At 41.9% G+C, this 14,836-nt stretch overlaps 1 protein-coding gene across 1 annotated transcript in view; it reads left to right on the forward strand.

Annotated features, from left to right (window-relative positions):
- Positions 1 to 14,836, forward strand: part of METTL25 (methyltransferase like 25) — a 142,421-nt gene that overhangs the window by 118,849 nt on the left and 8,736 nt on the right. The gene's annotated exons all lie outside the window — the stretch shown is intronic.

Here is a 14,836-nt window from a genome sequence, read left to right on the forward strand (position 1 = left end):
ATGGCATGCTTACATGTCCAAAGATTAGCTTCCAGCCATAGAAATAATATGGGAAGCAAAGACTAAGCCGGCAATTCCCTGCATCACATTTTTTTTTTTTTTTTCTTGAAATAAGCTGAGCTTAAGAGTCCTATTACTCAGAAATGGACTCTGCAGACCACCAGCATCAGTGTCACCTGGGAACTTGTTAAAAATGCAGAATCTGAGTCCCTACCCTAAACCTATTCAATCAGAATTGGTATTTTTAAGGAGATCCTGAAGTGCTTAACATTTGAGAAGATACATTCTTTAAGGCTCCTCGGAGATACTTTTATGCCCAAGAACACACAAGACATAGCCAGGCCCCATAGTGTCTGCTGCATTTCAAGGTTAGGGAGCGTGCAGATCCCCAGGGGACTCACTCACAGATCTGCCCTAAGTGGACCATATCTTGACTCATGCACAAGAGGTCTGTATCTAAGAAGGTTAGAGCTCCCTACCAAAGACTGAATACAAAGGAGACCAGAATTTCGCAAATCCCTTCTGAGTGCAGCTGACTTTTAACAGACATTACCCCAACAAGACTTGTTAATAAATTTGGGGATTGAATTGTGGAGTATTTTGCAGCCATTTTTCAACTGACTATGGCTGTCTTTTTAATGTCAAAGATTTAATTTGAAAGTAAAATTTAAGAATGTGAAAATGTTCTGTGTTATCTGTATATCTACCATAAAACTCTAACTTATATACATAGAGCTTAGGAACAACTCTTCAGAAGGCCTTCATATCTTTCGATAGACTCTCCACATTGTATACTGTGCTTTTCCTGTTTATCTCTGATTATGGTATCTTTCACCCATGTGATCTTTTCATAGAAATAAAATTAGCAAGCCAGTAGGCATTGGAATTTGCACAGAATTTATTTAAAAAGTCAAGATACAGTGAGTCTTTTGAGGCAAACAAATCAGGTTCCTGGGCTAAACCTCAAATTGCTCTAACATACAAGCTATCATTTGTACAAATCCATGAGAAATGAATGAAGAATTTGGCTCTCAAATAATATGGTCATGCCATTTAGAACTTTTTACTTTCTTTTTGTTAAAAAAAAAAATGAAGAAAATATAATTAAATTACTTATATTCCCGCCACCAAGTAGTTATTTTTATTCACTTTAAATGTTTTTATTGTTTACATTTGCCTTAACAGTCAACATGCCATTTATATTCTGCCTCTTTTACTTAACATTATGTAACAAATGTTTCCCCATGATTCTACACTGCCTTCATCATGATTATTTTTAATGACCTGAGCCCATCCTAATGACATTTACTCTATTTATCCATTATTTTATTATTAGACTTCAAGCCAACCTCTTGCTATTGTGCCTAAGACTACTGCAAATGCCTTTGAACACATGACATTATTCTTTTCTTCAGTCATTTACTTTCTATGAATATATTCTCAGAAGGAAAATTGCTAATTTAAGGTTAATAATGCTATTAAATGCATTGTATACATTAACTATTTAGGAACTCTGCTTTTTCTTGAGCCAGGGACGAAGTTCCCTTTTTTAAACAAATATACGGGACATTTGGATTTAATTCTTTTCATAAAAATTGCCAGCTTGGGAAATCATTGATAGTTAAACATAGAATCCACAACCATTTCGTAACAATAAAATTGCAAACCCTGAATAGGATCCTGCCTCCATATTTATACATAAAATACAAGGAAACATAGGCAAGCAATATACTAGTGACCAGACAGAAACCAATTCAGATAACTGAAGCCTGCATAAGTGGGCCAATAAATTAAACTCAAATATACCCTCCAAAAATGCACAAATGACCAGTCACCAAATACAAAGAGCTTTTCTATGTCCCTTATTTGATTATTTAAAAAAATAACCTACAATTTATTCTTTCCTGCAAATCCTGTTTTTCTCCGCCCAAAGTATCCACCTCGTCTAGTAAATGCTAAAAGCATATAGTTTAACTGGAATTATGAACAGACAGAGAAGGCCAATTTAAACAGATGTCATAATAAAAAAAAAAAAAAAGAATTTACCCCACTTACATGTATTAGTTAATAGATGTCGAAATGGCCAATTTGACAGGAAGAGAAGAAGGAGCCACTTCAGTTACAGATTTCATGAAATCTGCCCCCCCACACAATAGTTCCTCTTATATGCAGTCCAAAGGTGTTGCATAAGCCCCTTCCTGGCAAGCAGGGATACATCATCAATTTCTTTGACAGTTCTGAAAGTCTACTATTCAAATTGCTCTTTCACCATCGCAGTCTCCATGGAAGGCTCCAATATGTTAACATAATTCCAGATTCACTATTCTCAAGTGTGCTGGCATCTGAGAGCTCTCTCTGAAGGAGTCTTCTTGAATGGCCAGATCTGTTTTAAAAATTTTAGAGGTGACTCCAACTTTATGTTTCTCTTATACACATACATACCATTAAACAGAGTGTCCTTGGCAACTACTCAAATTTTAAAAGGTTTTTTAAACTCCAAATGACATGATGGATTATAATAATAATGCCAACTAAATATTTATTGAGTGCCTACTCTGTGCTTGGTGCTGTTCTAAGCATTTTATATTTATTAACTTAGTTAATCCTTATAACAATCCTAAGAGGAAGGGACTATATTATTTCTGTTGCTTTACTGAAGGGAAAATTGAAATAAAGAGAGGTCAAGCAACTTGCTCCAAGTAAGAGGAAGCATGAGAATGGTAAAACCAAGGTTCAAATCCAGGCATCTGGCTTCAGGGTCCAACTACTTAACCATTACAGGTAATGTCTCACCTCTTGCTTGTTTAAGGGGCTTCTGTGTTGGTCTTCTTAATTTTTTCAGCTTCCTCTTGAGAAAATCAAGATATTGGTGGGTGCATAACCCTAAAAACCTCAAGTAATTTGATTCTTTCTTGGTTGTCCTACCTCTAAAGGGTAGGTCTCATAATCTACCAATCAGACAGAACAGCTTTTGCAAATGGCCAGAAAAATATTTGTTTTGTTTTGTTTTCTTAGACACCTAAAAAAAGTTTCATTATTAAAAGGAAAGGGCTCAGATGGTAAAGAATCTGCCTGTGGTGTAGGAGAACCAGATTCAATCCCTGGGTCAGGAAGATCCCCTGGAGAAGGGAATAGCAACCCACTCTAGTATTCTTGCCTGGACAGAGAAATCTGATGAGTTTCAGTCCATAGGGTTGCAAAGAGTCAAACACAACTGAGCAACTAACACTTTAACACTTTCAAAATCATAAGTAAAGTGTAAAGTGATCTTGAACTTTATGCCCAAAACAATAATAGATATTTTCTTTATTTTTTTTATATTGGAAAATTAAACCTGAAAGTTCAAGTCATTTTTTCCAAAAATAACTAAACCTGCGAAGTGCTAAAAATCAAATGACAATTATGGACAATATTTAAAGAAAGCCACTCCATGACATGTCTGGAACAAGACAGCCTAGAACATTCTCAACATCTCTCTTCTGACTAATATGTTATTGCTACTTTGTAACAGAGACTACTTTCAGCCCACTTTAATTCTCCTGACTAAGAACAGTCGTTGAATGTCCCTAGCTTTTTTACAACCTCCATTTCAAAACTGTATACCTTGTGTTTTTAAATCCTCACTACCACCTTGCACTACAAGCCCAAATCCTGTAAGAAGCTCCTAAAAACTCTTCTCTTACTGAGACAACCCACAATTCTCCTGGAGTGCTTCTCTGCTGGCTTTAGTAAGCGAGATAAATCTAACTTGGATGGCAGTTTTCTTCCTAGTCCTCTCGGTTGATGGGCTATAAAAGTTTCTAAATAGTCTTGGTGGAAGTTGGTGCTAAAGTGCACTGAAGAGCAGTATCAGGGAGAAAACAAATTCTATTTCAGATATGTTGCGTGTAGGATGCTTTTGAGAAATTCAAGTAATATGAAAGAAACAATGGTTCAAAGGGGTTTGTAGAACAAAGGGGGAGCCTGGATGCAAATTTTGAAGTTATCAAGAGACAGATGGAAATTAAAGCCAGAACATGGATGAGATCACTCAGTACAAAAAGCATAAGAAGATAATGAAGAAACTGAAACTCCAGTGTTAAGCTTCTGTAGAGAAGGCTGACCAGCAAAGGTGGCTGAGAAAGCACATCCAAAGATAAAGTAGAAAACCAGGGACAGATCATCACATGAGTCAAGGAAGAGGATATTTCAAGGCCTATGGAGTAACCAATGGTTGAAAGCATTTGAAAGATCAAGTAACAAGAGAATGGAAAATGTTCTCTTGGAGTCCATCATTGATACTTTTTGTGAGAGGTTTTTCAGAACTTTGATGGAAGCAGAAGTCAGAATGCAGAGAAGTATTCGGTAAGCTAAATGAAGAAAGAAGGATCTTTCAGTATGATAGTGCTGTAAATAGTGATTAAAAGAATTGGTTCTAGAGAGAGACTGATGGAGTTGAAATTGTTTCCATCACTAGCTGTGTGGCCTTAGTGAGGTTACTTATTTCTACTTCACTTTCTCCATCTGTCAACTGGGGGGAAAATGGTAACTGACCACATGCAGTTCTGAGCAGGAAGAGATCAAGTAACAGAGATCCTTTTATATAGTAACATCTCAATAAGGACTAGCAACAAGTATTGTAAAACATGAGAGAGCATGACTTCTTTAGGGACTTGAAATTTGATGAATGCGAATAGTGAGTATGGAGATAAGAACAGCCAGGTTGAAGGGGTCCCAAACATGGAAGCCTTGAGTGCTATACATTTCCTCTCAAGACATAAAGGTTTCTTGAGGGAATTTAGGGAGAGAGTGATGTGACTATAGGTCTATTTTAGAAAAATCACTGACTGTATAGCCTACAGGATAGATTAGGGTAGAATTCATTGAAGGCCAGGACAGCAGTTAGGAGCCCATTTCAAAAACCTAAATGAAAAGAGGTAATGCCTTGATTAAGGCAGAGGAAGTAGAAATGAAAAAAAGACTCAAGGAGGTAAAATCATTCTGACTTGATTACTGGTTATATATTGTAAGTGAGAAGTCTAGGATACTCACCCTTCACCTCCCAACACGTTCCTGATGTGGGTGGCTAGCTGAATAGTACAGTAATTTATTGAGGAGGAGGAGGAATCTGTGAAGAAACAGAGGTCTAAGGGGTGCTTGGGAATTAGGGGTTTCTTATCATTCAATTTTGGATTTGCTGGACTTGGGGAATACCCAGATATTAAAGATATCGCATATGCAAACTAGAACCCTTAGGAAAGTTTCAGCTCAAGATCCATAAGTGGTTATTTAAGTCGTGAGTGTCCAAGTAGTTACTGAGGAGGAATATCTTGAGAGAGGAGTATTGAAAAAAGTGTTACGCAGAGATTTATTTAGGAAAATATTGGTTGACAACAGACAAATGTTCAATCTTCTTGAAAATGTGGTGGAAGACCGATGATGGCAGCAGCCACAGCCAGTAAACATCCTCAAATAGGCTGCTTTAGTTCAACAGCGGAGAATCAACGATGAGACTAAGAGTGGGCAGGGAGAAGGCTAACCCCTCTCTCCTCCATTCAGCCTCCCAGTGTCTCCTTGTGGTCCACGTGATATCAGAAAATAAGCATCCTGCGCTGGAGAGGTTGACAAGTGGTTCCTTGAAAGGTAGCCAAGCCTCAGGAGCCATGTGTTAAATGAGAAACGTGATGGCATAGGGTCATTGGTTTTCTGTGAAGAAGGATTTCCAGATGGTGGAAAGGACAGCAGCAAAGGGAGAGTGAGTAAGAAGCGGGAAGAAGCCATTAGGTTAGATGTCAGAGCACAAACAGGCAAGATGATGGGCACTGCAGCTACTTTATCCACTTGGGAAGGACGACAAGGTGAAGGCAGGTAGTTCCGAGTTGTTGGTAATCCAAACAGAGGCCACGAGAGGGCTCTGTCTCCAGGCATGAGCCCTGCTCACAGTTTACAACCCATCTGAAATGTCATCTTTTCAGGAAAAACCAGGACTCTGGTGGAGCATATACCGGAGAGTGGAAGGCTATTTTTAAAATAGTGGAAAATGACTATACTAAAATAACAGCAGTAACAACAACACTGAGTCATGAGTTGGGGAGCCTGTGTTCTGTTCCTGGTTTTGCCACCAACTATGTGACCCTGGACAAGTGACTTCATCTCTTCAGGCCTCAGTTCTCTTATTCATATGATGAGAGAGTTTATATAATGAGAGTCAGTGAGAGACATTCTGTTAGGCGAATAATGAGCAAATTCATATAATGAAAGCCAGTGAGTTCTGTGATACTTTATGAATAGCCCGTGACACCATGGCCATTGCTGGGTGGAGGAGCAGCATGCATCCTGGCTGGGCTGCCCTAGCATGCTGTCAGGACTGGCGGTGAATCAGCATCATGGAGCATCCCAGAGAAATCATAAAGCAAGCCTACGGGCAGCCTCACTTTCCTTGGTGAGTGCCCTCAACAGCAGAGCCTGTTTGCTCTTACAGGACCAGGATGGTTCCCTTACACTGGGTTTTCTAGGGGATCCATTTGATTACCTGTTAACTCTTAGGGAGGTGAGGAGAAGTAAAGAAGTGAAGGGGGAAGGACCTTGCAGAGTGGACTTAGAGTCCTTTGTCAGCCTCTTCCCTTTCCTGCAGTTTACCCACATCACTTCTTCCCTCCCTCCCACAGTATCATTTAAAGAGATCCCTTCTCCATTTTCTAAGGATAGTTCTGTTATCTGTGCTCATAGGTCCAAACCCAGTGCTCTGGTACTGAACAGGGGCAAATACCTAAAGTAAGAAAGTATATGTTTGAGAAGTGAGGAAAAGGGCAACCATCGCTAGACTCTGTCCTGGATCAACATCAGCCTCCTTCTTTTCCTTTATATTAGAAAGTTTGAAGTAAGGATCCTGATGGAGGGGAAACCACAGTTCTACCTCTCCAATTCCATCCCTCATTCACTGCCCACTCACAGCAACCAGATCCGTCCCCACCATCCCAGCAGCTGGCATCCACATCACCAGATCTGCAGGATACTTTCTTGACTACTACAGGGTCTGCCATTGTTGAAGAAGCCCTTCCATAAACTTTCTTAAACTACAGATATCATTCAGCCCAACTAACCACATTCTTCTCTCCTCACTAACATCTCCTCTCAAAGGGATGAACACAGCCAGCCATGTTTTATACCCGAGACTCTTGGGACCGTAGGTGACTGGAATGTGAGTACACACCTGGCCAGTGTATCCTGGATCCTTGATGTGACCTGGCCCTACAAGAAGAGTTAAACCTGTCAGAGTCTCCCCTTTCTCAGGAATTTGAAATAGACAACAGTATGGAGTGAGAGTCGAAAGGTCCTGGTATATGAAGAGATTCTAGAGGCAGTTGTTTGATCATGTGAGCCCAAAGTTATGAGGGTCAGAAATTATGAATGAACAGAGAAAGAGGTCCTTAGAGAGAAATAGATAAAGTCAATACAAAGAGAGAGCCAGAAAGGCCAAAAGATTCAGGGAGATGGAGAGAATGTGTGACCTCCAAGCATTGCTTCCCAGAAGCCAAAAGAGACACTTTCGCCTCCCATTGTCTGTTCTCTCGCGAACTCTTCTCTATTTGTCCTTTAACTGTTGTTGGTTTGTTTAGTTGCTAAGTTGGATCCGACTCTTTGCAACCCTATGGACTGTATCCTGCCAGGCTCCCCTGTCAGTGGGATTTCCCAGGCAAGAATACTGCAGTGGGTTGCCATTTCCTCCTCCAGGGGATTTTCCCAACCCAGGGATTGACTCCACATCTCCTGCGTTGGCAGGCGGATTCTTTACTGCTGAACCACCAAGGAAGCCCCCTTTAACTATTAGCCTTTTCCATGAAGGCTCTGTCCTTCGGCCTTTTTCAGTCCATGCAGGTGGCGCTAGTGGTAAAGAATCCACCTGCTAGTGCAGGAGACACAAGAAACTCGAGTTCAATCCCTGGATTCGGAAGATCCCCTATGAAGGAGGAAACGGCAACCCACTGCAGAATTCTTGCTTGGAGAATCTGGGCAGAGGAGCCTGGCAGGCTATAGTCCAATGGACAGAGGAGCCTGGCAGTCTGCAGTCCATTGGGTCGCAAAGAGTCAGACACAACTGAAGTGACTTAGCACACACACACTTTCCATGGGATGTGGTCTTGGCTTCCAAAAGCCTATATCTGATGGTGCTCAGGTCTGAATCTCTATGCTAGCTCTCTCTCTCTCTCTAATCTCTCTGCTGAGCTCTAGACCTGTTTATTCATCTGCCTGATGGACACTGCCATTCCCCATGGGCATTCCACCAGCACTTCAAAATCCACGTCTAAAGTCAAACTTCCAGTCAAACCTACTCTTCCTCTAAAACTCCTTTTTAGTGAAAGAAACTTTCAGCAGAAAACTAAAATAACCTTAGACTTCTGCTCCTTGGATCCATTGGAACATTCAGTTCAGTCGCTCAGTCATGTCTGACTCTTTGCAACGCCATGAACCGCAGCACACCAGGCCTCCCTGTCCATCACCAACTCCCAGAGTCCACCCAAATCCGTGTCCATGGAGTTGGTGATGCCATCCAACCATCTTGTCCTCTGTCGTCCCCTTCTCCTCCTGCCCTCAATCCTTCCCAGCATCAGGGTCTTTTCAAATGAGTCAGCTCTTCATATCAGGTGGCCAAGAGTTTCAGCTTCATGGAGTTTCAGCTTCAACATCAGTCCTTCCAATGAACACCCAGGACTGATCTCCTTTAGGATTGACTGGTTGGATCTCCTTGCAGTCCAAGGGACTCTCAAAAGTCTTCTCCAACACCACAGCTCAAAAGCATCAATTCTTCAGTGCTCAGCTTTCCTTATAGCCCAACTCTCACATCTGTACATGACCACTGGAAAAACCATAGCCTTGACTAGACGGACCTTTGTTAACAAAGTAATATTTCTGCTTTTTAATATGATGTCTAGGTTGGTCATAACTTTCCTTCCAAGGAGTAAGTGTCTTTTAATTTCATGGCTGCAATCACCATCTGCAGTGATTTTGGAGCCCAGAAAAATGAACGTTAAGTCATAGTCATTCAGCCTCCAACGTTTCTCGTCACTGCTCCTCTTCTCCAGTCCCACTGCTACTGTTCTAAGCTCAGAGCCTCATAACTGCCCTTTTGGTTTCCTTGGCATCAATCTTCTACCCTTGCTTATAACTCTTCTGTGGCTTTCCCATTTTCTTACAGGAAAACCCAAACTCTTAAGCTATGGCATCCAGTTCTTTCATGACGCTTCCCTGCCTGCTTCATCCACACAGTCCTTCTCTGCACTCCCTCTAACCCCAGTTGCAAATGATTCAGACTTTCTGCAACTCCCACAGCATATCAAGTGTTGCCTCCATCTGGACTTTGCTCCCCCGGATCCTTCTTCCAGAAAGGCTAACATCCCTTTCTCTTCCTGTCAACACTTTCCTGTGTTGTTCTTCAGTATTTATGAGCCTGCCCCCACATTTAAATCCCTAGCCTTTTATTACGCCCCAACTCTCCTCTGCACAGATGACTGTGACAGCATCAATATCATAGCACTTAATTTTAAAATGTTTGTATTCCTCTGTTCGACCTAGAAGGGCAGGAAATCTATCATTTTTACTGTTTGTCCTGTGCCTAGCAGTGAAAGCATCCAGAACATGCTGTAGAGGAAAGGAAGGAAATGAATACCCTGATCCTCTGGGGGTGGTGGTGGGGTGGTGGGGACCAGCTTACTCTCTCTAAAAAAAGAATAATACCCAATAAGTGAGGTCATGAAATTTTATGGTCATAATTTAAAATGTCCTCCAAAAAGGAAAAAAAAAAAAAATCTCTCCTGCAGAGGGCAAAAAAGGGCACCATCCTTTTCCTCAGAAAGTATAGTATCTCTTTGGCAGCTGGAAGTGGAAACCCCTCAAAGATGAGCAGCCTGTTTCTCATAATGATAACTGAGCAAGATGAAACAATTTCCTGAACTACATAGAAACCCGCAAAAACACAGATTTTTTTCATCTGCACCCCTGTCTTATTGAGATGCATGGATGGGATTTGATCCATTGAGATCCTGGTAAGCAAGGTGAAAATAGAGCCCGTCACAAAGGACTGGAAAGGCTCTGTCCCCGCTGCTAAAACTGCCGGAGCGTCCAGTAGTCCCTAACTAGCTGAGCAGCCCCTGCTGCTGGCCGGCTTGAAGAAATGCTCAAGAACAGTTCAATAATTTCTGCTTAGGATGTAATAAATGGCTCATTTAACCCAGGTGGGAGAAGACTGCCGCCCCTCTAGCCTGGATCCCTGGGCTGAAGTGCCGAAGGAGAGACTGGGACTGTGAGTCTGTCCCCGGACGTCCCTCCCGTGTGCACTGTGGTGTCTAAGCACCCGCTCGTGTGTCACGCCCTCATGCAGGAGGGAAGGAACTGGCTGAAGCCCAGGAGGCATGCTGAGAGAGCTCTTGGGTGGAGGACAGAGATGAAAAAGGCACAGGGAATGGGAAGGGGCCCTTCCAAAAGGGCTCCATCAGCCACGGGCTTTGCACCGAATAGCTTCTGGGGGAGGGAAGGACGTGAGAGAAGGAATATTCACCTGCCAGAATAAAATGGGGAATGCACGCTGAATGCATTCTCCTCAAGAGTGGGAAGCCACCTGATTTCTGCATTGTGAGGAAGATCGTTTTCCTGGGCACGAGCTGGGGGAGTTGGAAGGCAGGCAATGCCTGTTTCCTCCCTTAGCCATCCTGCTGCCACAGGCCTGCAGGCAGATTAAGTCTCAGACTTGCACAAGTTTCCTCGATGTGAGTCTCTTCCCTGTCTGGTTAACACTTTCTCACTCTCGAGGTGTCCTCCTGTGTGTCAGTTACTGTGAGCTAACATTCTGCCCACACTTCCAAAGAACTGATGCTTTTGAATTGTGGTGTTGGAGAAGACTCTTGAGCATCCCTTGGACTGCAAGGAGTTCAACCACTCCTTTCTAAAGGAGATCAGTCCTGGATGTTCATTGGAAGGACTGATGCTAAAGCTGAAACTCCAGTACTTTGGCCACCTCATGGAAAGAATTGACTCATTGGAAAAGACTCTGATGCTGGGAGGGATTGGGGGCAGGAGGAGAAGGGGATGACAGAGGATGAGATGGCTGGATGGCATCACTGACTCGATGGACGTGAGTTTGAGTGAACTCCGGGAGTTGGTGATGGACAGGGAGGCCTGGCGTGCTGAGATTCATGGGGTCGCAGAGAGTCGGACACGACTGAGCGACTGAACTGAACTGGACTGAACATTCTGCCACACTTCCACCACCACCCCAGCAAGGGGCCAGAGCACCATCTAGGTCACTGCCATGTGGTCGTGAGAGCACAGGAGCAGTATTGGCATGCCTCCTTCCTTATCTGCCCTCAATTCTGGGGCAAACTGACTCAAAGGCAAGAGCCACAAGAAAACCATCAACTCTCCAGATTCTGACATACAGCATTGTCCAGTCTCACATGTTTAAAGTCTCAGTTTAATTATCAATATATAATATGTTATACATCATCATTATGTATGGTATAAGATGAAATAACCCAAAGCTGGCAATACTGCAACATTCTAAATGGAAGCATTAAAGACATTCTGAATGGACCACACAGGCTGGAGGACAGCCTAAGCAATAAGTTTGTGAATGGGAATACAGAGGGCAGAGGTAAACCATTTCTGTGCCAAGGACCCCTTGGGCCATTTCTCAAGCAATTTTTAAAAATATATAGTGAAATACAATACTTTGGCCATTTGGTGCAAAGAGCCAACTCACTGGAAAAGACCCTGATGCTGGGAAAGCTTGAAGGCAGAAGGAGAAGGGGACATCAGAGGATGGGCTAGTTAAATAGCATCACCAACTCAATGGACATGAATTTGAGAAAACTCTGGGAGATAGTAGAGGACAGAGGCACCTGACATGCTGCAGTTCATGAGGTTGCAAAGAGTTGGACATGACTTAGCAACTGAACAACAACAAAATACATAATTTGACAAGGGAAACTAATCATATCGAGATAGTTAACAACAAAGTTTTTTAAAATTATATTTCAGTAATATGTATTTTTTATTACTTATTAAATAATAAGGTTAAGTAGCAGTTCTGAAAGCCACTGTGATTTTGAAGTAATAGCCAGTGTAAGAAATACCTGAAGACATCAGCCACAACTGCAATGCTGCTGCTGCTGCTAAGTCACTTCAGTTGTGTCTAACTCTGTGCAAGCCCAGAGATGGCAGCCCACCAGGCTCCGCCATCCCTGGGATTCTCCAGGCAAGAACACGGGAGTGGGTTACAACTGCAATAGGGCATGAAAATATCTGCACCTTCCCTTGGCAGCAGTTTCAGATACTGCCAGTCCTACTGAAGTTTGCTGTCCACATTTATAATTGAAGGAAACACTGAATTTCAGTCAGAGGTTAGTGAAAATAGAAGTAAGTTTTGTTCAAGATCCAAGATTACGGATGACCTAAATTCTACCTGTGGATCCCCTGCATTGGCTAAACCTTCAATCTGTGGAACACAGGAAAACAGAGCACCGAAAATAACAACTATGAATAGCAACTCTTCCCTATTTGCAGGAAAGGTAATCTTCCCAAATCAGCACAAACTTCTACTACACTGTGTGATAAACAGCGATTTCAGGAGTACTTAGCTTTATGAAGGATATAACTATTCCTTTATTTATTTAAAATGTTAAATTTTACAAGGCTTACTATAAAATTATGGTAATCAAGAGTGTGATAATTTGTCTAAAAGCAGTTATATAGGGGAATGGAACCAACTAATGAACTCATAAATACATCTACACATATATAGTCAGTGGATTTCTGACAAAGGTGTCAAAGCTTTTCAAGGGGTTAAAAAAAAGTACTCTTTTCAACAAGAAGTGCTAATCAATGATTAGGTATCAAAATGAAAAAAAGAAAATCTCAACCCTTACCACATGTCACATACAAAACTTTATTTGAAATGAATTTTAGAGCTAAATGTAAGAGGAAACTGGAAGGCTTCTAGGATAAAATGTGGGAGGAAATATTTGTTACCTTTGGTTAAGGAAAGGTTTCTTAGAAAAACAAAAACCATAAGCCATAAGTGAAAAATTTGACAATTGGTCTTCATGAAATGTAAAATGTCTGCTCTTCAGAAGAAAATGAAAACCAGGACCCAGATTGGTAAGACATATTTGCAAAGCACATTGCTAATGAGTTTGTAGACAGATTACATAAATAGTGAAATAAAAACTCAGCAAAAAGAGAGGCAAAAGATTTGCACAATATTTCACCAGAAAATACATACAAATAGCAATGAACACATGTAAAACTATTCAATATCATTAATCATCAGGAAAAATGGACTAAAAGGAGATAACCACTACATGCCCATTCGAATGGCTAAAATTAAATGGATTAATACTACTAACTTGGGGAAAACCAACGGAGCTCTAAAGATTGCTGGTGGAAATGCAAATGACACAATTATTTTGGAGAACAATTGGCAGATTTTTACAAAATTGAACATACTTACCATCAGATCAGATCAGTCACTCAGTCGTGTCCGACACTGCGACCCCATGAATCGCAGCACGCCAGGCCTCCCTGTCCATCACCAACTCCCGGAGTTCACTCAGACTCACGTCCATGGAGTCGGTGATGCCATCCAGCCATCTCATCCTCTGTCGTCCCCTTCTCCTCCTGCCCCCAATCCCTCCCAGCATCAGAGTCTTTTCCAATGAGTCAGCTCTTCACATGAGGTGGACAAAGTACTGGAGTTTCAGCTTTAGCATCATTCCTTCCAAAGAAATCCCAGGGCTGATCTCCTTCAGAATGGACTGGTTGGATCTCCTTGCAGTCCAATGGACTCTCAAGAGTCTTCTCCAACACCACAGTTCAAAAGCATCAATTCTTCGGCGCTCAGCCTTCTTCACAGTCCAACTCTCACATCCATACATGACCACAGGAAAAGCCATAGCCTTGACTAGACAAACCTTTGTTGGCAAAGTAATGTCTCTGCTTTTCAATATGCTATCTAGGTTGGTCATAACTTTCCTTCCAAGGAGTAAGCGTCTTTTCATTTCATGGCTGCGGTCACCATCTGTAGTGATTTTGGAGCCCAGAAAAATAAAGTCTGACACTGTTTCCACTGTTTCCCCATCTATTTCCCATGAAGTGGTGGGACCAGATGCCATGATCTTCGTTTTCTGAATGTTGAGCTTTAAGCCAACTTTTTCACTCTCCTCCTTCACTTTTATCAAGAGGCTTTTGAGTTCCTCTTCACTTTCTGCCATAAGGGTGGTGTCATCTGCATATCTGAGGTTATTGATATTTCTCCCGGCAATCTTGATTCCAGTTTGTGTTTCTTCCAGTCCAGCGTTTCCCATGATGTACTCTGCATATAAGTTAAATAAGCAGGGAGACAATATACAGCCTTGACGAACTCCGTTTCCTATTTGGAACCAGTCTGTTGTTCCATGTCCAGTTCTAACTGTTGCTTCCTAACCTGCATACAAATTTCTCAAGAGACAGATCAGGTGGTCTGGTATTCCCATCTCTTTCAGAATTTTTCACAGTTCATTGTGATCCACACAGTCAAAGGCTTTGGCATAGTCAATAAAGCAGAAATAGATGTTTTTCTGGAACTCTCTTGCTTTTTCTATGATCCAGCGGATGTTGGCAATTTGATCTCTGGTTCCTCTGCCTTTTCTAAAACCAGCTTGGAACATCAGGAAGTTCACGGTTCACATATCGCTGAAGCCTGGCTTGGAGAATTTTGAGCATTACTTTACTAGCGTGTGAGATGAGTGCAATTGTGCGGTAGTTTGAGCATTCTTTGGAATTGCCTTTCTTTGGGATTGGAATGAAAACTGACCTTTTCCAGTCC

This window comes from Bos grunniens, chromosome 5 (genome assembly GCF_055505025.1).
Source record: "Bos grunniens cultivar Pamir isolate PY7600 chromosome 5, Bosgru_T2T1.0, whole genome shotgun sequence".
NCBI lineage: Eukaryota > Metazoa > Chordata > Mammalia > Artiodactyla > Bovidae > Bos > Bos grunniens.